Source organism: Hoplias malabaricus, chromosome 9 (assembly GCF_029633855.1).
Source record: "Hoplias malabaricus isolate fHopMal1 chromosome 9, fHopMal1.hap1, whole genome shotgun sequence".
Classification (NCBI taxonomy): Eukaryota; Metazoa; Chordata; class Actinopteri; order Characiformes; family Erythrinidae; genus Hoplias; species Hoplias malabaricus.
The window spans coordinates 13,136,625-13,149,679 of record NC_089808.1 but is presented as its reverse complement, the minus strand read 5'-3'; the positions used below and the strand labels follow the sequence as shown (position 1 = coordinate 13,149,679).

General features: G+C 35.4%; 1 long non-coding RNA gene across 1 annotated transcript; it reads left to right on the top strand.

The window, feature by feature from the left end:
• Window positions 1-344: 344 nt before the first annotated feature.
• Window positions 345-1,262, top strand: LOC136706833 (uncharacterized). Its single transcript, XR_010804156.1, has 3 exons — window positions 345-646; window positions 872-919; window positions 1,155-1,262. It is a non-coding gene; the product is annotated as an uncharacterized lncRNA (long non-coding RNA).
• The last annotated feature ends 11,793 nt before the right edge of the window (window positions 1,263-13,055 follow it).

Here is a 13,055-nt window from a genome sequence, read left to right as displayed (position 1 = left end):
CCTTTGCCTTACCAGAGCCTGCATTTTAGATGAATTTACAGTAGAGGAGAGGAAGGTCATCCAGGCTACCTGAACATGACTGGACTGTTATATTTAAGCATGGTAATGATGACCAAATGTAAGTACAACCCAACTCTTGTTTAAGCTAAACTTTTATAACTTAGATTTTGGTGTTTGAATTTAGGATTGTGACATTACAAAAGTTTCCATTTCAGCTTTTCTTCATCTAAATTCTCTTAACTGCTTGTTACATATCACTGCATTTGTGTGTGCTATTTTAAGGTGGATGTGTGGCTGGGAGCTTTATATCACAGCTGGAATCAATAGTGAGGGTCCAGCCCGGACTCTCCACCAGCTTTGAGTGTCACGTTATGCTAGAGGGGCTCTTTTCAATATTCTGGATTAAAGTTACTCTCGATAAAGCTCCAGTGTGTGTAGCTATATCTAAAGGAACAAAGGATGTTGTGGTAATGTGTAAACAATTTGAACACCAGTCCAGAATCAATGTCACATGGAATGAAAAGACCTGGACCCTAACAATTTCATCAGTGGAACCCGTAGATGTTGGAACATATGTGTGTACACAGCTTTGGACACATTTTCTTTGGCAATGGAACTAAACTCATCCTTGAAGAACAGACTAATGGTGAGAATAAAACAGCCAGAATTGTTTTTGAAGAACAAGAACCGAAATAGATATAGCTATTATATTAGTCTTTGTAGCTCACTGATAGTTGACTCTTAAATACTACTATTTATTACGCCCTGTCCCTTTCAGTATAACCATTATAGTGAGATGTGCAAAGTAAATCAATGTTTGATAATCAAGAAATATGGCTGTGTTACTTGAGAATGTACATTTCTTTTCCAGTCGTTTCAACAAAATCACCAATCACTGAAAAAGACAAAGACAAAGATGGTGGGTGTGATCTAATTATTAGCTCCCATTATATACTATGTATTTTCTTCTAAAATGGTTGTTTGAGAGCCTAGGCAAATTTGTGACTTAAAATGTCATAGTTTAATAACTAATTCAGTGAGATTTTTATTAAAAACATAGCTAAAATAAAATGGACCTCAGTATTTTGTATATAACCAAAAACACATTTGAAAATATTTCCCCTCAATATTTTTTTTTTATCTTGTGACACTAGGAAAAATCATAATATTGGAATACTTAGTGCCGACATTAGCAGTTACTAATGTGGCATCAATATTTCTCACCATTTGTCTCTGTCACTTCATAAAGAAGAAAAGATCACGTAAGTATGACTGTGGAAAAATGCATACACTTTTTTTTTTAAATAAAAAATTAAAACAATGCAGGTGTACTCAAAATATACAATATACAATGGTGAATAATTATTTTATGGCTGCAAGTGTTGCTTTTCTTTTTCGCATTTTCTAGAGAGAATTTACTTCTGCTTTTTAAATACACAATCACTCTTAAATTCCTGAATTAAAAATGGTAAAAATTGCAAACATTTTTCTAATTTACTTGACTACATATTTCAGCATTAACCATATATAGCAAATGTATATATTTTTTTAATTGCTCGTCTTTTGAAATTAGTTTAATAGCTTTGCTTATTTGTCTTGTAGATGTAACATTAGAAGCGAGTCCTACAGGAGAAAAGGTTAGTGTTAAATGTGAATTAATGAAATAACTCTGCAATCACTTGTCGTACAATACAATATTGCTTATCTGTAAAACAAGCAACAATCATCTCTACATTTGAGAATAGTTGTATCTATGTTTAATTCAACTGCTTTTGTTAAACAGAAGACAGATGAAGTAAACTACGCTGCTCTGACCTTCAGCAACAAACAGAGGAGAACTGTACAGGAGACCAAGGTGGACTCTACAGTTGTTTATGGTCCTGTGCGACACCAAGAGGAATTTTAATTACTAAACAAGGCAAACATGTTGGTCATCAAATGCCAGAATAGAAATGGTTTGTCTCTAAAATCCTCACTCAGATTGCATTAGCACTGGTCAAACTGGTATTGTTTTGGTTTTTATCATCTTTTGTTTGAATAATGCTAGTTATGTAATTGTTATTAAAATATTGCAATGTGAATTATAAAAAATAATCCAATAAAAAATAAATAATAATAAAAAAAAAAATAAAAAAGCCTTTAAAATGCTTGTGTTGTGTTTTTTTTTTTTTGAACACTTAAGTGATCACTATTTAAATAGTGCATAAACATGCCCCCTACAGCAGTGTGTTTTAATTTAGAACACTGGGTTAGGTTTTCAAGTTTATAGGTTTCAGATTTTAGTTTTTAGGTTTAAGTATAAATATTGTTCCTTTATTGACATTGGTTCTATGAAGCCAGAGATGATCAACAAATGTCCTTTGTAAAGAAATTGATAAGAATAATAAAACAGTATTAGTTTACACATACTGCTATCAAGAAAGAAAAAAAAAACACCACATAAAAGTCTAGATCACTATTCCATATGTTGTTTGGCAAAATTTGCCAAACATCTCTGGTCAGATTCCAATGCTTGAGTATATTCTGGAAAAAAGGCAGGTGACATTTACATTAAATGTAAATGCCAACATTATGTTATGTACACTTAGAGTAAGAAGTAATTTTATTCTATCCACACTTAGAGAAAAGTGTGATATTATGATATTCACAACTAATATGAATAGCATCATTTTATAATTCCTCATGTGTACAACACCTGTATGTGTTCTGAAAGTCAAAACCATTCAAAATGTGCTTTCACACTGCACACAAACTGGTTCAGTTCGATTCAGGTCGAGACCACCTATTTAACCTTGGTCTGATGTCCTTTCCAGACCTGAAGCTTTGGTTTGGACTGAACAATGTAGCTGTAAAAGACCTGCCGAAGACCTCCAACATAACTCTGAATTGGTGTTTCTTCTGCTCTACAGTACATTGTCTAATGTGCCCAAGACTTTAGCACAGCACTGATTGTGTAAATAACATTTTCATGAGAGACTGGCTGGAGTAGGCATGATTTTTTTTTTTGTTGTTGTTGTTGTCAAACTCTGTTGTGTTCTTCTGCTGTATGGGATTGGTAGGATGGGGGTGGGGGGGTAGGGGGTATGGCTGTTTGTTTGGTTAGAGATTCTAGTGCTCTAGTATGACATCTACTGGTAGATTGTTGTATATTGCATCATTTAACTACTTATTATTATTTAAAAAAACAATCAGAAATGATAAATTGTTTTTTATTAAAAAAAAAAACTTGACTGAATGTTTAATGGTATAGCTAATGATTTAACATACACGTGCTACACCTACACATTAATGCAATTATTTAAATCATCCAATAATGTGGCAGCACTGTAATTAAATAATAATAATAATAAAAAAAATAATTACAGTCTAGAAGCTTCCAGTAATATTCACGTCAACCATGAGAAAGGGCAACAATCTCAGTGATTTTGGGCATGGCATGATTATTGGTGCCACATGGGCTGGTATGAATAATACTGTAACTTCTGATATAATGGGATTTTTATACATAATAGTCTCTATTATTTACTCAGAATAATGCAATAAATAAAATACATCCAGAGAAAAGCAATTTTGCAGATGGAGACAGTTTGTTGATGAAAAAAGTCCATGGAGAATGGCCAGATATTTTAAGCTGACAAATCTATGGCAACACACATAACCACTAAGCAGATAAACATCTCAGTATGCACAATACGACCTCCAGAGGGCAAAATGAACCTTGAGATGGCAGAAGACCACATCACATTCCAGCACTATCAGCCAAGAAGGGAAAGTTGAGGCTGCAGTGGGCACTCTCCAAAACCGGAGCGCACAAAAACTAAACACGGTCTGATTCATCTTGATTACTTCTGTGGCACACAGTTGACAGGGTAAGTATTTGGCACCGATGAAAACATGGATCCAACCTGTCTTTTGTTAACAGGCCGAGTAGGTGGATGCTAGTGGTGTGGGGAATGTTTCCTTGGCAAACTTTTGCACAAGTTAATACCATGAAATCACTGCTTGAATGCCACAGTTTATAAACTAATTTCCTTGATGTGTGCATTCCTTCATGTCCAAAATTTAACCATAATTTTTTGGCTACTTCCAACTTGAGAATGCACCATGTCATACAACCGTCCTCTCAATCTGATTTCATAAACATGACAATGCCTCTTCAGTCAATAGCCTTTCCCGTTATTCAATTTGAATCCAACAGAACACTGTTGGGATGCTGTCAGAGAGAAATTTGCAGCTGAAAGAAAGATCAGCAGCAACTACATGATGCAAACGTGTCACCACAAATAAGGATCTCACATGTGAACATATGCTCTGTGAAGGACTGGCGCCCCCTCCAGGACGTGTTCCTGCTTTGAGTCCACTGATTCCGGGTACGCTCTGGACCCACTGCGACCCTAAACGCGATAAGCACTTACAGACAATGAATGAATGAATGAACGAGTGAACATAAACACAAACATATTCACAGTTGACATAATTTTTATTATTATATACAGTCTCAGACTGGATTTAGCTCATTTGGATTTAGTCCAAATGAGCCAAAACTTAATAAATTCTGTGGTTCTAAGAACCTTCAGTATTTTGGGCCTACACTCAACAGCCATGAGCTCACTTAAGGAGCAGATTAATCTGAAAAAATTCTCTCTTAGGACATTGACTGCTCAGAGACCAGTTAAATAGGCAAAGCCTATGCCCCATTATTGTCAAGGGTCTACATGATGATTTGACTGGAATGAGTATAGTGAAAACATTTGAGGAGTGAGGAGTTCAGCCACAAGGTTAGTGAATGAAATAATGTACAAAGAAATGTATATATTTATTTATTCCAGTAAGCATTAGACACATGAAGCCAAATAATTACAGTAATAACATATTAAACAAATCTAGTCACCCACCCTAGGAGAGTTTTAATCAAATTGTCTGGTCTATGCCCATACAATAGATGTAAAAACATTTAGAATTCCCAAATAATGGGAAGGTTTGCTGCATTCAGCCATTGCAGAACATATCTAAGTAATTGAAGCTCAAATGGCCAATCATATCACTGCATTTCAAACTGACAATGCCCCACCCACAGACTTTCCTTTGACTTGCCAGAGATTGCTTTTTAGATGCATTTACAGAAGAGGAGAGGAAGGTCATGAAGCCTAGCTGAACATGCTTGGGTTATTTTATTTAACTTTTCTAGTCACAACCCAAGGTAAGTATAAACATCTTGAGTTTTTTTAGCGTTGTAAAGTAACACATTTCCAAACCCAGCTCTTCGTGTCTTAAGTTCATCGTTATTTTATTAAATTCTCCTTCATCAGACCACTGCATTGATGCCTGTGTTTTTTTTTTTGTTTTTGTTTTTTTTAAATAAAAGGTGTGACTGGGAGTTTTATTGCACAACTAGAGTCAACAGTACTGGTCCAGTCCGGGCTCTCCATCAATCTCGTGTGCCACGTTCTTCTAGATGGGCATTTTAATTTATTCTGGATAAAAAATCCTCCTAATAAACCTCCAGTTTGTGTAGCCACAGCTAAAGATTTTGTGGATGATGTAGCAATGTGTAAACACTTTGAAAACCATTCCAGAATCAAAGCCAAATGGAACCAAAAGACATTTAATCTGTCGTTTTCATCAGTGGAACAAACAGACGCTGCAATATACTTTTGCGGATCATATAATTATGGACAGTATTTCTTCGGAAATGGAACTACACTAATGTTGGAAAAACATGCTGACAGTAAGTAACATCAGAAATTCAGACTTCCCATAACACATGAGTATCGAGAGAATGAAAAACCATATTATTTGAATCCTTAGAATGATAAATTATTTACAAATTGGGGGGGCACAAAAACCCTTGCTCGTCAGTGCTTGTTGACTTACTGTTAAGTCCCACCATTTTCAAACTTGTAAGTTGTTGCTTTAATGTTTTATAGTCCTAATGTGTTTATATTGTAACTAATGGACCATGAGTTTAAATCCCAGGGAGTAAATATCCCTCTAAATTGTAGATTTTCTTTGAAAATAACTCATAAAAAAAGCCAAAAAATAATCCTGTTCTCTTCCTAGCACCAGTTTATGTACCCTAAATGATAATTCTTATAATTGTAAGAAATTCATATTAAATGTTATAAATGTTTGTATTTATGTTCATGAGGCACAGTGGGAGAGTTTAAGAATTAATTAATTTAAAAAAAAAAAAAAAAAAAAAAAGTTTTATTTCTATGGACATGCATTCAAATAAACATACATTAAAAAATAGAAAATATCTTACATTTAAATTTTTAAATATGGTGGAGTTGACCAAATCCTTTCTCACTGACAAGAGTTTTTGGGGTATTATGGTGCCTTTGATGTAGGAGGCAAATTATCCATCCATTAGCTAACATTAATAACAAGAAAAATGATTGAACATACCATTACATATTATTATATGTTTGTAAATTTACTGAATCCAACGCTTGCTGAGCCAACTCTTAGCCTTGGGTATAAATTTAATAAATAAAAGTTTGCAGCTTATCAACCAGGGGAAAAATTGTCAAGGGACATACTCATTCCAAACATCTCATGTTATTATAGCATGCATTTCCAGTTTCTGTGACATGAGGCTGAATACCTGAAACACCTGGTGACTTTAGTCAATGGATGTGGACTTAAAGACTCCCATTAGCTCCTTTTCGTTTTCTTGCTTTCAAACTTGTCCCATGAACTGTCCCATTATCCATTCTTTATTATTCTATAAATCCACCAGGATTCATTATAAATGCATATATTTCACAGGTCATCAAACCTCATGCTACTACACATTTGATTGCCAAAGCCCTTTTTATTTGTTAATTTCTATATTTCTTTTTCACAGCAGTTTCATCAAATGCAACAAGCAATGATACGAACAATGGTGGGTATAATCTGATCACACAATAAAAAAATTTTTAAAAATTAAAAAAGCGTGTTTTGAAGACATTTATGCTCTAGGTATTTTCCTGGGATTCAGTAACATTTATATCATGTCATGCTGTCTTTATTAAATATTGAATATTCCATTGAATATTTAATATTGAATATTGCTGTTTTTATTCAATATTTCCCTTAAATTTGTTGTTACACATTTTGTCTTGTATTAGGGAAAAAGCAAGTGTTTGAATACCTGGCGGCATCCTTAGCAGCAACTAATGCAGTATCAATCTTTATCATCGTTTTGCTCTGTTGCCACTTGAGGAGGAAAAACTCAGGTAAAAATGGAATGTTTAAATGTCACTTGAGAGAAGCACAATTAATAAACTAAAGCATGCATTTTTTAAAAAAGCATGTTCACTTAGGGGTGGCACTGTGGCGCAGCAGGTAGGTGTCGCAGTCACACAGCTCCAGGGACCTGGAGGTTGTGGGTTCGATTCCCGCTCCGGGTGACTGTCTGTGAGGAGTTGGTGTGTTCTCCCCGTGTCTGCGTGGGTTTCCTCCCACAGTCCAAAAACACACGTTGGTAGGTGGATTGGTGACTCAAACGTGTCTGTAGGTGTGAGTGAATGTGTGTGTGTTGCCCTGTGAAGGACTGGTGCCCCCTCCAGGGTGTATTCCAGGTATGATTCCAGGTAGGCTCTGGACCCACCGTGACCCTGAATTGGATAAGCGGTTGCAATGAATGAATGTTCACTTTCTTGAAATGAAAGCCTTAAATGTTTGAAAGAAAAGCTATCCTAATTTTGCATTTGTTTTAAAACACTGTTGAAAAACCTTTCTTTACATGTTAATCATAAAAGTATATTTCTATATTGTTTTTTTTTGTCCGAAATCTGCAGGTGTGGCAAGTGAAGCAGAGAGTGTAGACATTAAAGTAAGTGTTTGATTTATTGCTGTCATAACTTAGGAGCATTATTTCCAACCTGTCTCATATTTGTTGCAATAGAATATCTCCAGGACATGGACCAGTACCCTTCTCTAGTACTTGAGAGAAGAGGGGGGGTAAATAAATAAATAAATAAATAAGCTCCTGGGACTCAAATCAGTCGGGAGGGGGATGGTTTCTTACTCTCCTCCATAAGTTACTTCAGAACCCAATGTAGTAATGACAGAGGGTCTATTCTCCCTATTAGAGGTCAGTGAAGCATGAACATAGTTCCCTGGCAAAAATAATGGAATCACCAATCTGGGAGGATGTTTTTTCCATTTATTTAATTTTGTAAAAAGCAATAATAAAAATCACAGAAACACGCCACAAATTTTTTTTCGAAATTCCAAATTTCTAGCATGAAGAAAAATAAGAAGAGAAATGAAAAATTATGAAATCACTCAATTCTGTGGAAAATATTATGGAACTATGAGAAAAAACAATTGTAAATATGAATCTGTTAATTCAGATGCCCAAGCTGGTGATTCTGACAGGATGTAGTCCTTTAGTCTGCTTGTTAAAATGCTGTGTGAAACTAAAATTTACTGGATCAAATTAAAATTTAACAAAACACAAACTTTGGTCCAGATTGTGCTTTGTGTGAAAACACCATTAGTATGAACAATTCAAAAGCAATAAACCTTAAAAATCTACACTCTACTAGATAATATTAATGTGTCATCTAGGACAACACAGCAATATCATTTATTCTAAAATGCCAAAATGACCATCATGTATTGCAGCATAAAATAATCTGAATACATATTTGGACAGAAGTTGCACATGATTTGATTAAAATATTCTTGCTGTCATTGTATAGAACGTAGTGATGGGAATTTCGGCTCTTTTTGGGGAGCCGGCTCTTTTGGCTCGGCTCTTCATAAAAAGCCGGTTCTTTCGGCTCCTAAATGGCTCTTTGTTTTACCACTTATTTCAACTGGTACAGAACAATATTACCTACATTTTACATGACTACATGGACTAAATATTATTGTTCAATATTAAAAATAATAAATTGTGTTGCAATGGCCAATTGTTTTTATGGCTGTCTTGTAATAACTCACTGATTGCACTCACACATTCAATTGTATAAATAACTGGATTTTTATGTAAACAACTTAATAAAAAATCACTTGTAAACTCTGAAATACAGCCAATGGAACCCAAAAGATAGGTATTACAAAATCGTTTTTGAAAAGTTTCTTTCAGAGGGTACTGATGTTGCTACAATACACAGTCGCCCTGCCATCACCTTGACTAGCCATGGGTAAACTGAGGCCTTTGAATGCCACCAGTTCAGTGGGTCTTCTGTTCTTGGAATAAGAGGCTCCTCAAGATAAGACTGTACTTCCAGCATTGCATCTACTGATTGGTAGCTTTGCTTGTTGTTCTCTGATTGGTTGAATGACAAGCCTTAGAAAAAAATGGCTCGGTCTTAGACGGGAACCGGCTCTCATTGTTCACTTCCAAGAGCCGGCTCTTTGAACCAGTTCGTTTGCGACCGACACATCACTAATAGAAAGCTTTAAATACCACGTCAATCTACTGATGCTGCATTTTGACATTTTGTAATTGAGTGATATTATATTGTTTTCCTGGATAAAAAGTTAAAATTATCTGAAGAGTAGATATTTAAAGTTTTTTTTAAATGGTTTATGCTAAAATAAACACATTTACTACACATCATTTGTACACCACATGCTTGACTGTTTCTATATGAATTAAATACATATGACAAGCTCTGAACTGAAATGATATCTTTTAGTTTTTTGGACTGCTTGTTAGAAATTAATTTTATAAAGCAGTGAATATTGTTTTGGAATTAAGCGCAGCTACTCGACTAGTGTTGCTAAATAGTGATTATGGCACTCACATGCTATTCCAACTAGCTCATTTATTAGCTATTGTAACAATAAATAAAAGTCAGATCCCATGGGGGCTAGCAAAGTTATCTTTATACATAAAAGAGGAAATGTCAGAAGCACTGTGGGTAAATTGCTTATAAACAGAGATAAAGAAGAGCATGTATTCCAGTATAAACTTTCTATTCTGCAGATAGTGCCACATAAATGCAAAAATTACATGAGTGCCTCTTAAAAGTAACATTGCACTGTGTTTGACTGCTATATTGTCAAGCCACAAAAATGCACCAACCCTGTTAATACTTTATCTTCACACTTCACACTGAAATATTTAAATTCTATTCTTTATTGGAGTTTTCACTTGCATCATTTTAATAGATCACCATCATGATTTTTTTTTTCCTGAACAGAAGTGTGATGAAGTAAACTATGCTGCTCTCAGTTTTGACCACAAACACAGGAGAACTGTACAGACGAGAACCAAACTGGACCCCATGGTCATATACGGAGCTGTGAAAAACCAAGAGGAATTATAACCCTGTATGCAAAATACAGCACCTGTGTTTAAATACCCCCTTGTTGTTTTAAAACTGATTGTTTAAGGAAAGCTATGATGACTCATTAGTCAAGCCACAGTTATTACAGTCAGTGGAAAGCTAATGTATAATGTAACCTAATTTCTGATTTCAAATTATCTACTCTAATAAAATGAGCTGTTTTTGATGAAAGCTGTGATCAGATATTGTTTGAGTGGTGGGCCACATGACATGTAGTGTGACATGTAGTGTGTTTGGTGCTGGTATGAATGTATCAGACATAGCAGTGCTACTATATGTTTTTTACATCTCTGTTGTTGGAAACTTATCACACACAAAACATGAGAAACATGAGAAAGGTGTGAACAGTGTGTAAAAACACAGCAAGAGAGTAAACATATGTAGGATTTACTCTATTTCTGTAGTTTAGCTCCTGTATCATCACAAAACCAAAAGAACAATTTTCACAATTTGTGTAGTCTCTTTTAACAATGGAAATGGTAAAACCATAAATTAATAAATCATTTGTCAAGTTGACACACTGTAAAATAAATTGCTATAGTAGGAGTATTTAAAAATCCATGTCCAATAAGATGAAAGGTTACAAATATTTGGAAAATGTTGTATTTAAAACAACAAGTAGGTTAAATTTAACAGTGTAGAGTATAATAGTGGACATGAAAATTAATCTTCAGAAAACAGAGTAGCCATAAATCCTAAATAAATGGTTTTTATAATGGTTTTATAAATTAATACTGAAGCAATAAATACAGTGAAAGTGCAACTGTGAAAAACAGAACAGGCAGAACAAAATCTGTCAGTCCTTTGTGAGTGAGTTCAGATAAAATGATCCATTAATGAAGTTGCAGTGAGACACTCTCCACATTCACATGGGACATAAAAGATCAGAGAACTGAATTAACTCGTATGCTTGGTAGCAAAGTATGTACCAATAATTCATTCATTTATTTATTCACTACTACCTGGAATCACTGGGCACAAGACAGGAACACACTGTGGATGAGGCACCAGTCCATCATACACTTACATATTTGGAAACTAGAGCACCCAGAGGAAACCCACACAGACACAGAGAAAACACCTCTAACACACAGTGACCAGAGTTTGTGTTTGAACCTGCAAGCCCAGAACCCTGGGCCAGCAGTGCCCCATTATCAATTATGACCATTTATTGTGTGTGTGTGTTTGGGGGTGGTGCATCTTGCTATAGTTGACTATTTTATGTTGTAGCAGGAAGCCATAAACCAGCATAAAAATTGACATGTATTCTCCAGCTGCATTTGTTATGTATTCCTAATTTAGCTTGATATTTGTTATATATATATATATAGCCTTTATTATAGTATATGAAGTACTTCAGCTGACAAGCTAGAAAATTGTATTCTAGAAGCATTTAAACTCTGATTATTTTTAACTGTTTTTAAATAAATTATGACAGTATTAACCTTTAGGGAAAAGTTGACAGTTTACTGGGGAGTTCTCTTCTGTTAGATTTTGACACCCCCTGATGTTCTTCAAGACTATACTATAGAGAAATGGTCTGCTTATGCAGCTCAGGTTTGTGGTGAGTCCAGAGCCTACCCAGAATCACTGGAAACCCTGGAGGGGGCACCAGTCCTTCCCAGGGTGAGACACACACACCTATGGACATTTTTGAGCCAATCCACCTACCACCACGTGTTTTTGGACCATGGGAGGAAACTGGAGCCACCGGTGGAAACCCACATGGACACAGGGAGAATACAAACTCCTCACTGACAGTCAGACAGCAAGAAAAACATCACAGGAAGAAGGAGCTCTTCTCCAGAGTCTCAGTATGGTTGTGTTGGTTCACATCTGAGTGCAATGACTTTTTTTATAATTGCCCAAACAAACCGCACCAAAGTTGGAAGTGAAGAAATTTGCAGCTGAAAGAAAGATCAGCAGCAACTACATGATGCAAACATGTCACCTCAAATAAGGATCTCACATGTGAACATATTGCTCTGTGAAGGACTGGCGCCCCCTCCAGGACGTGTTCCTGCCTTGAGCCCAGTGATTCCGGGTACGCTCTGGACACACTGCGACCCTAAACTGGATAAGCACTTACAGACAATGAATGTACGAGTGAACATGAACACAAACATTTTCACAGTTGACATAATTTTTATTATTATATACAGTCTCAGACTGGATTTAGCTCATTTGGATTTAGTCCAAATGAGCCAAAACTTAATAAATTCTGTGGTTCTAAGAACCTTCAGTATTTTGGGCCTACACTCAACAGCCATGAGCTCACTTAAGGAGCAGATTAATCTGAAAAAATTCTCTCTTAGGACATTGACTGCTCAGAGACCAGTTAAATAGGCAAAGCCTATGCCCCATTATTGTCAAGGGTCTACATGATGATTTGACTGGAATGAGTATAGTGAAAACATTTGAGGAGTGAGGAGTTCAGCCACAAGGTTAGTGAATGAAATAATGTACAAAGAAATGTATATATTTATTTATTCCAGTAAGCATTAGATACATGAAGCCAAATAATTACAGTAATAACATATTAAACAAATCTAGTCACCCACCCTAGGAGGGTTTTAATCAAATTGTCTGGTCTATGCCCATACAATAGATGTAAAAACATTTAGAATTCCCAAATAATGGGAAGGTTTGCTGCATTCAGCCATTGCAGAACATATCTAAGTAATTGAAGCTCAAATGGCCAATCATATCGCTGCATTTCAAACTGACAATGCCCCACCCACAGACTTTCCTTTGACTTAC